The sequence below is a fragment of the Puma concolor genome, chromosome A3 (assembly GCF_028749965.1).
Source record: "Puma concolor isolate L17-30 chromosome A3, mPumCon1.1.hap2, whole genome shotgun sequence".
Classification (NCBI taxonomy): Eukaryota; Metazoa; Chordata; class Mammalia; order Carnivora; family Felidae; genus Puma; species Puma concolor.
The window spans coordinates 105,494,719-105,509,465 of NC_141669.1; the positions used below are offsets into that span (position 1 = coordinate 105,494,719).

General features: G+C 40.8%; 1 long non-coding RNA gene across 1 annotated transcript in view; it reads left to right on the top strand.

Moving 5' to 3' along the window:
- Positions 1–10,057, top strand: part of LOC147582636 (uncharacterized) — a 152,759-nt gene extending 142,702 nt beyond the window's left edge. Inside the window, exon 4 of the long non-coding RNA XR_015249371.1 lies at positions 8,578–10,057. This is a non-coding gene — a long non-coding RNA (uncharacterized LOC147582636). The remainder of the gene's footprint in view (positions 1–8,577) is intronic.
- The last annotated feature ends 4,690 nt before the right edge of the window (positions 10,058–14,747 follow it).

Sequence of the window (14,747 nt, forward strand, 5' to 3'; positions counted from 1 at the left end):
GTAAAAGAAGCTGATTTACGAAGAGAATAAATGGGAAAAGAAAGAGCAAAAGCAACCAGCTGCAGAGGAGATGAAAACCTGCAGGCAGAGAATTTAAGACATGGAGGAAGAATTACAGAAAATGGAAATATGCATATGCAATTCATGATAAGAAAGGAATCACTGCTTAAGATCAAAATTAGGGTGCACCTGCCTGACTCATTTGGTAGAAAGTGTGACACTTGATCTCAAGGTCGTGTGTTTGAGCCCCACATCGGGCATGGGACCTACTTTAAAAATCAAAATTAATGCCATTATATAAAAAAAAGGATGCTTCTAAACCAGGGACTCTAAAACCAAATCCAGGAAAACTTGAACCTGAAACAACCCAAAAAGAACTAAATTAGTGGGCAAACTATATTGTGTGGTAGAATCACCTAGATGGCTTGTTGAAACAAAGATGGCTGAGCCCCATCCCTGAGTTTCTAATTCAGTAGATCTAGGGTGAGGACTGAAAATTTGCTAAAAAAAGTTCTCTGGTTATGGTGATGCTGCTGGTCCCAGGACAACGTTTTGAGAACTACAGCTCTAAACAAATTTTGGTCGCATATTAGAATCGCCTCAGCTCCTTGCAGACCTTTTCAATTAGAATCTCTGTGGCAAAGGGGGGGGGGGGAGCTCAGGCATTGGTATTTTTTGAAGGATCTCAGATGATTCCAACACAATCAAGGTTGAGAACCACCACAGTTAGTCAAGGTGGTTCTTTTGACCAGTTCACTGAAATTAGCAACATATTACCTCTCATCCCTAGTGACGGTGTTTTTATCTTTGATGCCTTTCTTTTCTCTTTAACAGAAGAGATTTGTCCAAAAATGAGCAAATCCGATGCGGGAGCCTCTACCATATCTTAGGGAGTCATCTGGTTCATCAATGGAATAGTAACTGCCTCTGTTTGGGTTCTAATGAAGCTTCATTGAGAAACCCGAGGAACCACTTTGATGATAGTTTAGGAGTATGATTCTGGTGTCAAAGGCTACCACATCCCTCTTCCACCCTCTCCACTTCCAAACAGGAGAATGCCCACCACCCTCCAGTCTATCTGGACCTCTACCTGAAGTCTGGGGGATTCACCTGCTTTTGCTTTTCCTTCCACCTCTGGATTTTCCAGAGCTAAGTAAATTGCCTTGGCTTTTGCCCAGAATAAGGAACTTGCCTTCTGACTCTGTGAGGATAGACGTGGGCACTCAAGTTGAAAATATTCAGACTCTCTTGGTTCAACAGAGATCATCTTATCTGGTCTCTGATCAACACCTCTCTCTTTATCCCTGAACCCAATTCAAGTGGCTCTATATCTCTAGCTTTTGCAAGATCTTTTTTTTTTTTTAGCTTCAAGCATATTAGCATCCGCACCACATGCATGTACACACACACATATACACACATTTACTGCTCATAGCAGTGCAAAGGACAATGCATACACTTTCTCAGGCTTTTAATATAAGACAATGAATGGGCAATTTAAACATTTCACTTGATTCAAAATCCTATATTTTTTTCATTTTATTGAGGTAAATTTAAAAAAAATGTTTTTTTAAGTTTATTTATTTATTTTGAGAGAGAGAGAGGAGCAAGTGGGGTAGGGACAGAGAGAGAAGGGAGAGAGAAAATCCCAAACAGGTTTCGCATCATCAGCACAGAGCCCAATATGTGGTTTGAAACCATGAACCGTGACATCATGATCTGAGCCTAAATCAAGAGCCAGATGTTCAACTGAAGTCAAATTTATGGACAGAGTAATATACAGTTTTCCAGTGTAAAATTCAGTGAGTTTTGACAAATGTAACATCACATAAATAGAGCATTTGCATCATCTTAGAAAGTTCCTTTACGCCTCCTTTCAGTCAGTCCCGTAAGCAATCTCTGTCCTGATCTCTATCACCACATACTAGTTCTGCCCATCCTTGAACTTCATATAAATAAAAGCAAACATTATGTTTTTGTTTGTGTGTATTTTTTTTTTTTTTGCTCAGCATAATGACTGTGAGATTCATCCATACTGTTGTGTCTCAGATGTTTATTCTGCTGTGTCCTTGAGTAATATTCCATTATTTGAAAATAACACAATCACTTTATCCATTTTCCTGTTGATAGACATTTGGGTTATTTTCAGGTTTTGGCTGTTTTCAGTAAAATTCTATGAAGATTCTTGTGCAAGTATTTTTGTGGGCATGTGTTTTCATTTCTCTTGGGTGCATTTTCTCCCAGGAGGGCAATTCCCGTATCACAACCATAAGTGTTTAACTTTATAAAAGACTTTTGTTGAAGTCAATTATACCATTTTACACTCCAAGCAGAAATGTATGAGCGTTCCAGTGGCTCTGGATCCTCATCAGCATGTGGCCAGTTGTCTTCATTTTAACCATACTAGCGGGCTTGAGTGGTAACATTTACTAATTTTGCAGAGTTTTTTTTCCAAGGTATGCTGACCTGAAATTGTCCATATTTGAGCCAAGTTATTTAATTCTGAGGGCTCTATTTAATGTTTTTAAAGTTTACTATGGATGGAAATCATCTTTTGAGCTTTAGTCTCCTACAATATGACTGGACTAATTTTTTTTTTTTTTAGTTTTTATTTATTTATTTTTTTGAGGGAGAGAGATTGTGTGCATGCATGCATGCAAGTGGGGAAGCAACAGAGAGAGAGGGGGATAGAGAATCCCAAGCAGGCTCTGCAGTGTCAGCGCAGAGCCTGATGCGGGGCTTGAACCCATGAATGTGAGATCATGGCCTGAGCTGAAACCAAGAGTTTGATGCTTAATTGACTGAGCCATCCACATGCCCCGGGACTAGTTTATTTTTAATTATTTCAACCATGTAATTTTATTTAAAGTTTATTTATTTTGAGGGAGCATGCACAAGTGGGGAAGCGGGGGGTGGGGGGAGAAAGAGAGAGAGAGAGAGAGAGGGAGAGAGAGAGAATCCCAAGCAGGTTCCATGTCCAACATTGGGGCTCAATCTCATGACTGATAGATTATGACCTGAGCTGATACCAGGAGTTGGACGCTTAACAGACTTAGCCACCCAGATGTGCTTCAGTCATGTAATTTTAAATGGCTTACAATGTAATGGAAATAAATAAATACCTTTTAAATAAAAATTATATAAATAGCCATAAAAATAAATATGGGCTAGAAGGGAAATTTGGAATATGGAGTGTAGGTGGCCTTGCTTTAAGGTTAGCACTTAAGTAGGAAACTGAAGGAAAATTAAGAAAGGAAGGTTATGATATTCTAGATAATATTTAATAAACCACTATTCTGAGAATAACTTGCAGATTTTCCATGAGCATTTAGTATACAATTCAGGTATAGCTTCTTCTGCATCAAAGCAAAATGAAATATTTTTAATAGGCTAATACATAAATTGTTTCTATTTGATTTTGCAATATATTATATTGATTTCCTTTTATTGTTTTTTTAAAAAGTTTTCTGGAGTGATATCAGTTTAAAGACTTTTTTCATAGGTGTTTTGCATAAAATAATTGCTCAAAATATTTGAGAAAAATGTGTGTATAATCTACAGCAGTGATTCTCAAATTCAATAGGTATGGGAACTTGGTAAAAATACAAAAGCCCAGGCCCCTTGTCCTTTTTAGGAAACTTAGTCATGTGTGTTCTCCAGGTGATTCCGAGACCCCCCAAAATGTACTAACCACTGCCCTCCAGCACATTCCAGTGTGAGGGAGGCCACACTGAAAGAAAACAAAATAGGACTTAATTATGGTGCAGTTGTCAGCAGTGACCAAAAGGTGGCTCACTGGATCACAACACTGGTTAGTGAACCGAGTTCATTTGCATATCAAGGCATTTCTAGAGAAATAAGCAGTAAGTGGAAATAAATACTACAGTTATAGCTCTAGAATAATTCAAATGCCTCTCTTTTTAAATGTATTTGAATGTATGCTACTTCAAGAGAAACATATAGAAACTTCTATTCTTAAATCTGAAAACATTTCTTTAGACTATATGTTAGGCTGCATTTCTTCTGAAGAAAAATTCAGTTCTGCCAACATAAAGTGATCAAGAAAAGGCTCCATTCATTACACTGTGCTTGACTTCACCGAAAGGTCAGGAGATGATTCATTCTGCTCTTACTAGGGCAGATATCCTTAAAGGTTCACGCTGGGAATTACTTCAAAGATGAAAAGTCTGCCTCTTAGGCCGAGTTTTAATTATGGCTGATCAATTGCAGTGATTCTGGCTGCAAAGCCGGCTTGCTTTGAGTTTACTGTGGAGGAGCGGGAAGCACGCTGTGTGGAACTGTACAGAGTGTTCTTTCTGGGTGACAGCTAAGCAAGGATTACAACTTCACTTAAATGTCCCCAGTCAAGGTGACACGTTCCAAAGCAGCCAGTGATTTCCCAGATCTGTGCTTATCAGTAGAGTTTAAATGCCCAGCTCAACTTGGAATTGTTCTTCGGGCTCACAATTTTCAAATAAAGGGCTCCAAATCAGCCCGAGGAGTATACTTCACTTATTCACTGATCGTTGGGAAACATTTATTGAATGCCCACTCTGTGCCAGATAATGAGTAAGGCCTGAGAATTAAGACGTAAAAGAGGGGTGCCCGATGGCTCAGTTGGTTAAGTGTCTTACTGTTGATTTCAGCTCGGGGCATGATATCACCGTTCGTGAGACTGAGTCCCTTGTCGGCTCTGTGCTGACAGTGCGGAGCCTGCTTGGGATTCTCTCTCTCCCTCTGTCTCTGCCCTTCCCCCACTCATTCCCTCTCTCTCTGTCTCTCAAAATAAATAAATCAACATTTTTTAAGAAAGACATAAAAGATATTGTTCCAACTTGGGAGTAGACCAGTGGTCAACTTGCTATAGTTGTGGGATACTCATTCCCCTGCAACTGATGGTTGGATGCCTGCTGTTTTCACTGCTACACCCTTGTTGTCCAGCACAATGCCTGGACGATGACACGTACTTAATAAATATTTTCTCAATTATGTGGCTAATGTGTTGATAGATGTTATCATAGCTACTAAGAGAGCACAATGGATAATTACATAACTCAAAGCAGAAAAACCTTTGGAGAACTTCCTTTGAGTTGGTTTCCTTTGACTGGATATGTTTACTATGAATGTGTACAGTTGGGGTTTTATAGTGGAACTGGCATTGCCTTGTCCACCTTCCCTCAGCACTCCTATGTTACAGGTAATTTCCCTGGAACACCTAAGACTCACCACCCAAGGGCTTTTCCTTTGACATATGCCCAATTGCTGCCGGAAGTCACCCCAAGAGTGGCTTTCAACCAGAGATTTCCAGAGTTGATGGATAAACACACCAGCTTCCTGACTTTACTGGTGAGATAACGGAAGTTTTTCTACACTCTCAGTTCCTTAGTGGGTTGGCGTGTCTCTAATTGCCCACAGTGGTAACTGCCTTTATGACATGTCTTTTACTAGATGCTTCCCATTCTCTGTCGCCCATTGGTGGTTCCTGGCATCAACTCCCAAATAAAACACACTCACGTCCTTGTCTCAGGGTCTGCATCTGGGAGAATTCAACCCAAGGATAAACATGAACTGTCCATGTGCAGATGGGGGAGAAGTGGGGAGAAGTGTTGGTGATATGTGCACAAACAACAAAGCATGAGGAAATGTGAGATTGTGAGGAGTTACAGTTGATGGGACATAGGATGCAAGGCTGGAAGTGATGAGAACACACCCTGTGTGCTAGTCAAAAAAATCTGCATTTGATTTGGAGGGCAGCAGGGATCCATTAAAATATATATATTTTAAGTTTATTCATTTACTTTGACAGAGAGAGCATGCATGTGAGTGGGGAAGGGCAGAGAGAGGGAGAGAGAGGGAATCCCAAGCAGGCTCCACACTGTCAGCTCAGAGCCTGACACGGAGCTCAGTTTCATGAACTGTGAGATCATGACCTCAGGTGAGATCAAGAGTTGGATGACTGACCAACTAAGCCACCCAAGCATCCCCACTAAAATATTTTTAAAAGGAGGGGAAGGGAGCATGTTATGGCCTAGTTGTAAGATACTAGTGTATCTGCAAGTATGGATAAGGCTTCAAGAGTGAATGAAATAGCCCAGGACAAGTGAGTACTGCTTTTAGAAGCTGATAAAAATTACAAAATCTTCTACATAAAAATGCACAACAACAGGTGCACACAATTTGCTAAGGAATTTCCAGGTGTTCATTGACACCCTTCATAGCATAGCCATGGACCTCCTCAAGGTTTCCAGAAGAGTGGTTGGGAACTCCAGGTGCTGAGTGAGAAGACAAGAGGTTTAAGGAATTGAAGCCCTGAGAACAATAACAGTAAATAGAGACAGGAATAAAGAAGGTAGAATAAGAAGCTGTCACTGGGATGGGAAATGACTCAAAGCAGAATTGTATAGGGAAAAAAACACAAGATGCTCTTGGTTGAGCTACCTTTGAATAACAATAGATGACAGAAAGGATCACCCTCTAGTACTTCCTGTTGTTGTTGACTCAAATAGGAAGAAATAGTAATCATCAATCAGGAAATACTCCGTGGCAGAAGATACAAATCAAAAGCATCCAGGTGAAATTCAGTTAATAAATGTATTGCTTGGTTCTGACAATCTTAGTTGTTTAGTTTTCTTTCAGTTAGTCATCAACACTTAAAAAAATGTTTATTTATTTATTTTGAGAGAGAGGGGCTGGGGGGGAAAGTGTGAGCAGGGGAGGGGCAGAGAGAGAAAGAGGGAGAGAGAGAATCCCAAGCAGGCTCTGCCCTGTCAACACAGAACCCCATAAAGGGCTTGAACTCACAAACCATGAATTCATGACCTGAACCAAAATCAAGAGTTGGACACTTAACCGACTGAGCCACCCAGGGGCCCCAGTCATCAACATTTAAAAATAAGTTTTGGGGCACCTGGCTGGCTCAGTTGGTTAAGTTTCTGACTTCAGCCCAGGTCATGATCTCATGGTTCATGGGCTTGAGCCTCATGTCAGAATCCTCACTGATGGCGCAGAACCTGCTTGGGAATCTCACCTTCTCCTCTCTCTCTGCCCCTCCCTCACTCCGCTTTCTCACTCTCTCAAAATAAACTTTAAAAATAAAATAAATTCTAGATTTATTGAAAAAAAAAAAAACAATCAAAGAGAGGAGGGAGCCAAGATGGCGGAGCAGCATGGAAGTTCTCTGCTTCTCTCATCCCTGAAATGCAGCTACATCAACACCAAACCATTTTGTATACCTAGAAAATTGATCTGAGGATTATCACAACAATCTGTATAACTTGAGCCACAGAACTTGGCAGTACATGGTGCGGAGAGGTGAACTGGGGAAGAGAGAAGCCATGGAGGGTAGGGAGCTGTTTTTGCAGAGAGAGGACAGAGAAAGGGAGGGACAGGCTGGCACTTTGGGAAAGTACAGGAAAAGCACTGCCCCCAAAAATAGCTAGAGAGAAAGAGAAAGAGTGGGAACACTCACAAGAGACTGAAGAAAACTGTTCCCCAAAACCATTGACAGGGAGAGAGGAGAGGGTTTCAATACCATTAGGGTTCTATAAGCAGGGGAGTGCAGAGTTGGAATTCCATAGCTCAATACCTGGTGGTGCTCTGGTGGGGAGGAAGGGTGAATCCTCAGGAGCAGGCAGCAATGTCTGGGGTCCGGCGGTGGGGGGGCACGGGGGGGTGTGTCCATGGGCCACACAGGGAAAAGTGCTTCCCCTGCTTGGAGGGCATTGGGTAGAGGCCATACAGTCTCTCCACAGGCAAAGATCCCGATGGACTCTGGAGAACAGCCATGTTGGCTGGTATTGGACCAAAGACACCAGAGTGCAGTGAAACCTGGCACCAGCTGTGTATTGTGATTTGCCATAATCTCTGAACCTTGGCCACTGTGCAATCCCACAGACATTTATTGGAGCAAGTCAGCACCCAGCCACAATCTCTGAAGCTCTGCTGCAGCGTGATCACATGAATATTCTTTGGGGCAAGCCAGCACCTGGCCATTGCTCAGCGAGACTCTCCCCCAGAGAGGGAGAGAGGGCTGGAGTGAGTCCCAGCTGCAAGGTTCTCAGAAGTGAGGGGTTTGGAAACACAGCCCCATCTGAGATTAAATTTTGGAGGGAAGTGCCACCTGGCAGGTTGATGGCTTGGACAGGGACAGTGTAAAAGGGGACAGCATAGAAGCAGGGAGTGGACAGAAGCCAGAAACAAAGGAGGGCTGCTTGATTGTGGGTCAGTGAGAGTGCAGAGTTCCTGTGCCAGAAACTAGGAAGCTGCATGTGCCATTTTCACCTCTCCTGTGTGCATGTGCATATAACATGCATGTGCCACACCAATCACCCCAGTAAGCTAAGTGGCACCACCTAGTGGAGGACAGAGCCATTACACCAAGTCCCACCCAACTGTGCCCTCCTAGCACATGCCCTAGAGGACCACCACAAGTCTCTTCGCCTGCTTAGTGTACAAACTATAGGGTGCTTCATAGTTTGAGTTTAGGGGATACTGGGTGTAACTTCATTCAGGTTTCATTCTGCTTGCTAGTTCATCTATTTTTTTTTCTTTTTCTCCTTTTCTTTTTCTTGGATACAGAAAGAGAAAATTTTAATGGACAACTAATCTTTGACAAAGCAGGAAATAATGTCCAATGGAATAAAGACAATCTCTTCAGCAAATGATGTTGGGAAAACTGGACAGCAACATGCAGAAGAATGAACCTGGACCACTTTCTTACACCATAGACAAAAATAAACTCAAAATGGATGAAAGACCTAAATGTAAGACAGAAAGCCATCAAAATCCTAGAGTAGAAAGCAGGCACAAACCTCTTTGACTTTAGCTGCAGTCACTTCTTACTCAACATGTCTCTGGAGGCAAGGGAAACAAAAGGAAAAATGAACTATTGGGACCTCATCAAGATAAAAAGCTTCCACACGGTGAAGGAAACAATCAGCAAAACTAAAAAGCAACCAATGGAATGGGAGAAGATATTTGCAAACTAAATATCAGATAAAGGGTTAGTATCCAAAATCTACAAATAACTTGTCAAACTCAACACCCAAAAAACAAATAACCCAGTGAAGAAATGGGCAAAAGACATGAATAGACACTTTTCCAAAGAAGACATCCAGATGGCTAACAGACACATGAAAAAATGCTCAACATCACGCATCATCAGGGAAATACAAATTAAAACCACAATGAGATACCACCTCATACCAGTCAGAATGGCTAAAATTAACAACTCAGGCAACGACAGATATTGGCAAGGATGGAGAGACAGGGGAACCCTTTTGCACTGCTGGTGGGAATGGAAACTGGTGAAGCCTCTCTGGAAAACAGTATGGAAGTGCCTCAAAATATTAAAAATAGAACTCTACGACCCAGCAATTGCAATACTAGGTATTTATCCAAAGGATACAGGTGTGCTGTTTTGAAGGGGCACATGCACCCTAATGCTTATAGCAACACTATTGACAATAGCCAAAGTATGGAAAGAACCCAAATGTCCATTGACGATGAATGGACAAGAAGTGGTTTATATACACAATGGAATATTTCTCAGCAGTCAAAAAAGAAGGAACTCTTGCCATTTGCAACAATATGGTGGAACTAGAGTGTATTATGCTAAGCTAAATTAGTAACAGCATGACAAATATTACATGACTTCACTCATATATGGAATTTAAGATACAAAACAGATGAACAGAAAGGAAGGGAAGCAAAAATAATATAAAAACAGGGAGAGGGACAAAACATAAGAGACTCGTAAATATAGAGGACAAACTGAGGGTTGCTGAAGGAGTTGTGGGTGAGGGGAAGGGCTAAATGGGCAAGGAACATTAAGGAGGATAAACACTGGTGTTATATGTAGGGGATGAATCACTGGATTCTATTCCTGAAATTATTATTGCAGTATATGCTAACTAAGTTGCATGTAAATTAAAAATAAATAAATAAATATAAGGTGCATTTAGAAGACTGAAAAAAAATCAAAACCTCTAGGCCAGTGTGTGTGTGTGTGTCTGCGTGTTGTATGAAAATCCTGGTTGTCACGTGTACAACATCAAAAGGGTCCCAGTACACTATCTTTAAATTATTGTGCTTTGATCCCAAAATTCAGAGATCTATTCTCTCCTGAGAAGCCATTAATCATTCACAGGTTGGGTTAATTTTTCAAGGAATAATGCAATCATTCATAACTTTTGAAAGTGGAACAAAGGAGAGCTTGAACACTAAAGGAAAATGAAAAGGGAATGGTGAGAGAATACAATAACAGAAGGCAAGAAGGAAGTTTTCCCAGATGAAAAAAAGAAAGAGGAATGTGGTGGATGCTTTTAGATCACCACTACGAGGCTGGTGTACTCATGGGCCAGTGCAACCCATATTTCAGCTTCTCTAATAACTATTGGTTGTTTATGGTTCATGACTGCATAGAACTGCCCTTAGTCAATGAGAGTTGCCTTCTATGATAGGTTATAAATCTTTCTTCCTGGAAGAAAAGGACATCCTACAGCCAACAACTGATAGACACAGAGGTACAAAAGACCAAGTGATAGTGATACAACTCATTCTCCTGAACTCCCAGTGGGATCAGAGACTAGATTCCAGCTGAGACCATGCCCTTGCCTTACATTTTCCCCCTGTTCTAATCATTTTCTCCCGAGAATTCTTCCTCAGTGAATTACCTACTCCTGAATCCATGTCTCAGGCTCAGAATTTTAGGGAATTGTGACTATCATAACATACAAAGACTAACAAAACCTTTGTTACTACTTCTCTCCTTAACAGAGAATATCAAAATATCAACCTGTAAGGGTGCAATCAGATTTTGCAAAAGTAGATCAGGGTACAATGATATAGTCATGGCATTTAATGATTTGTATATTACAATTAAACTCAGAATTCAATTTGTAGTTCTCTTTAGAGACAACGGTATGCTATCCTAGAAGTGTGGATATTTCCACATTGGAGGTAAGACGTTACTAACTTTCATTCCAATGATAAACATTGTCAGTCACCACAGGCTTTTGAGGAGCTTCCTGTGAACGATGACAGGAAAGGTGGTTTCTGTTGGTTTGTGCTAGGCATATGGGTTTCGCTTCTAGAACAAAGCCAAGGAATGTGGACTCCTTATTTCACTGCTGGAACAAAGCCAAGGACTGTTGATCTGTAGGCTGGCCTACAGATCATGTGGATCCTCAATTAGCCAGTAGATGAGAAAAATGAAGTTGAGATGGAAAAGGCTACAAGATCATATCTTTCAACAGTAAGGACAGTCTTCCTGCCCTTGTGCAAACATGTTAGCAGCGGCCTCATTATCTTCCCTTCTAGTGCTTTCAAGTCTCTTCCTACTTCTATTTCCATGTCTACTTACTCTTCAGACCACATAACACTGAAAGCAATGTTACATCTTGCATTTAAAGAGGATGACATAAATCAGGGTTGAAAACTAAGGAATATCAATATTTTGACCAAATAAATACTAGGATTACTTTGTCTGTTCCAGCTTCCGTTTCTTATATACTTGCATATCTGGGATAGACACCCACACCCCCATGCCTGCTGATTATTCACTTATTCAATTCTCTTCTCCAAGTTGGTTTAATAAGGTATAATCCCATTTGAGGAAGGAAGTAGTTGGGCCCCCGATAGTATGTCATCACATTCACAGCAGAAGGAAAAGAAAAAGGAAGCCAGCTATTGTCCAGTTGGGGCTGTTGGACAGCAAATGCTCAGGCATGTCCACAGAAGGTTTTTCAAGTTGTCAGGAATAATGTAGAACCTTTTTTGAAATGTATCAATATTCTGTCACAGGATATAGGTTCATCTCAAACTAAAAACATTATGTTGGACAGTCATATATGGAAAACAAATGTTCATTGATTTGCTCTCTTGCCCATTTCAGGTTGCTACCCCAATCTAGGTAACACTATCCTCCTTACTTATCTGACTTATTTGTTTGTTTATTGTTTGTCCTCTCCCCATACCCTCCTTTACCCCACAAGCTTGCAAACACCATAATATCAGGGGTATTGTCTATTTTGCTCACCTTCTGTCCCTAGCAACTAACTGATTCCTGGTATATTACATGTGCTTACTAAATATTTGCCAAACGCATACTCACAGGATAATGGCAACTTCAGACATATGAATTGTAAATAGGAAAAAATGTGGGGTGCAAAAATACCAATAAATAAAGTAAGGATCTTGACAAACAGTTCCAATATGTAAGAAATATCTTTATGACATTTTCTAACTGTTTAGGTGATGCCTTCTATCTGCTGGATCTTCAAGGAACTTCTTTGAAGGGTTATTTTAGTACAAAAAAACATACTGGTTTATTTTTCTTAATAAGGTGTTCACTCTTGTGACCAAGCAGAACATATAATGCACACATCATGCGGTTAGTCATAGAGAGTAGGAAGAAAATAGGAAATGCCTGACACATAGTTAATATTTGATTGTTAACTGACGTAGTTGTTATTGTTACTATCTTTGATCTTCAAAAGCTTAACATTTTCTAGGGGAGACAAGTCAAGCATGGGAAATGTGTAAATGATCGTGAAATTTGGTAGAGGGTAATACTCTAAATCAATAGGACTGATGAGAGTAGCAGGTACAAGCAGGGGCTGGGGAGTAGGAGAGAATTTTAACTGTGCCCTGTGAAGTAGGTGGGGTGGAAAAGAAAGAAATTAGGTGCCCTGAGGTTTCTTCAAAAGCACTTTTTCTACAAGGGCAACTGGGTGGCTCAGTTGGTTACGCATCTGACTTCCACTCAATCATGATCTTGCAGTTTGTGATTTCCAGCCCCGCATTGGGCTCTGTGCTGACAGCTTAGAGCCTGGAGCCTGCCTTAGATTCTGTGTCTCCCTCTCTCTCTGCCTCACTACCGCTTGTGCTGTGTCTCTCTCTGTCTCTCAAAAATGAACAAATGTTAAAAAAAATTAAAAAAAAACCCCACTTTTCTGCAAAAGTCTTCCTGTGCTAGTAATTTAGTTTGCTGAGGACAATTCACCAATATATTGCCATTGATGGGAGTCATATTCTCATTTCAAGGCAGCTAGCAGCCACTTTGTAGTGGATAGGGAGGAAGTGTTTTGTTTTGTTTTAATGCTTATTTCTGAGAGAGAGAGAGAAAGCACGTGTGTGGGGAGGGGCAGAGAGAGAGAGAGAGAGGGAGACACAGAATCTGAAGCAGGCTCCAGGCTCCAAGCTGTCAGCACAGAGCCTGACGCGGGGCTCAAAATCACAAACTGTGAGCTCATGACCTCAGCCGAAGTTGGACGAAGGTGGACTGAGCCACCCAGGCGCCCTGGAAAGTGCTGTTTTGATACCAGGGTCTTTTCTGCTCTCCAGAAAAAGAAAAAAGACAATAAAGGAGCTTCACCTAAATGGAGAATTTCTTTATGGAAGACAAGCATTGGAATAATTTCCGTAATTAAGAACCCATAATAAACAACTGTGAGATACCCTTACTCTGCTGAATGATCTATCTAGACCTATCATGTGGTCCATGGACCAGCAGCATCAGCAACACCCTATGGGCTGTTAGGCATGCAGGTTCTGAGGCTCCACCCCAGACTTGGTGAGTCAGAATCTCAGTTTAAGAGTTACTGTTGTACAACACACTCCTGCTCTTAAGAGGTTAATATTTGGAGAGAAATAAAGCACAAACCCATTGAATGAGCAAAATGATTAACACACACATTTCAGGTGATTCCAGAATAACCAAGAGATTGACATCAAACCTATCTGGACATTAAAACTGTATGCCAACTCAGAGAAAACTTCATTAAGACAACTGTTGTTTGTTTGCTTAATACGCCCTACTGTTTGGGAGAAGTACACTATCTCTTTCTGGCAACTTTTGGCACTCACTCCATCCACACTGTCCTCGTGTTGTAATCAAAGAAAGTCTTTTATCTTACATGAGTCGGCCCCTAGCCCTATTTATTACACTCCTTGGGAGGAGCCTGTCTTTGGAGGATATTCATTGATTATGAAGAAAAATGCCAGATCCTTGTTGGTGGCTTCTGCTTCCTTTATTAACATTGTCCTCAATCCAAGTTACCATACCCTGTCCCTGCCCCAGCACTTATACCCACATTTGAGAACACAAAGTGTTGAACTGTCAAAGGAGACTCACAGTGATAGATCCTACCTAATCCAAAACTTACTAATAATTCAAAGGAAGCAGGTGTGACTGGTGAAACATTCATTTCTTGGAGGAATCTGAAATATTGAGATACAGATCCACAAAAAACTATGTTTGTCCCTCATTTCACTGAATTTTTGTTTTTAACAGATAGAGCAATATATATGGAGATATTACTCACACAAAGAGACCCATTTTCATTTTAGAAAAGCCCATTTTATATTCTGCTAATTATGGTCTATGGTACAACGTTCCATTCTTCAGTCATTCATGACCTATAAATCCACAAATTTCAGTTTTGTGAACAATAAGTAACCGAGAGAGACCAGGTATATCCCATGGGGGGAAAATCATAGGTAAGATCTCCCTGGTATTGTTCTACCAACAAACATTTGTATGTTTACCGGGAGGTCTTGTCTCCAAGTCCTTACCACATTTACATGAAGATTTGACTGAATTCATTACTTCCAGGTATCTCTGCTAAGAAGGGAATGGGTTACTGGCCTGCTGTTTTTTTCCTGTCCATTAACAAAGCTGTTTGAACTCCTGTATTTTCCATTTATCACAGTCAGATTTGTCAGTAATCTAATCTACAAATCAGCAA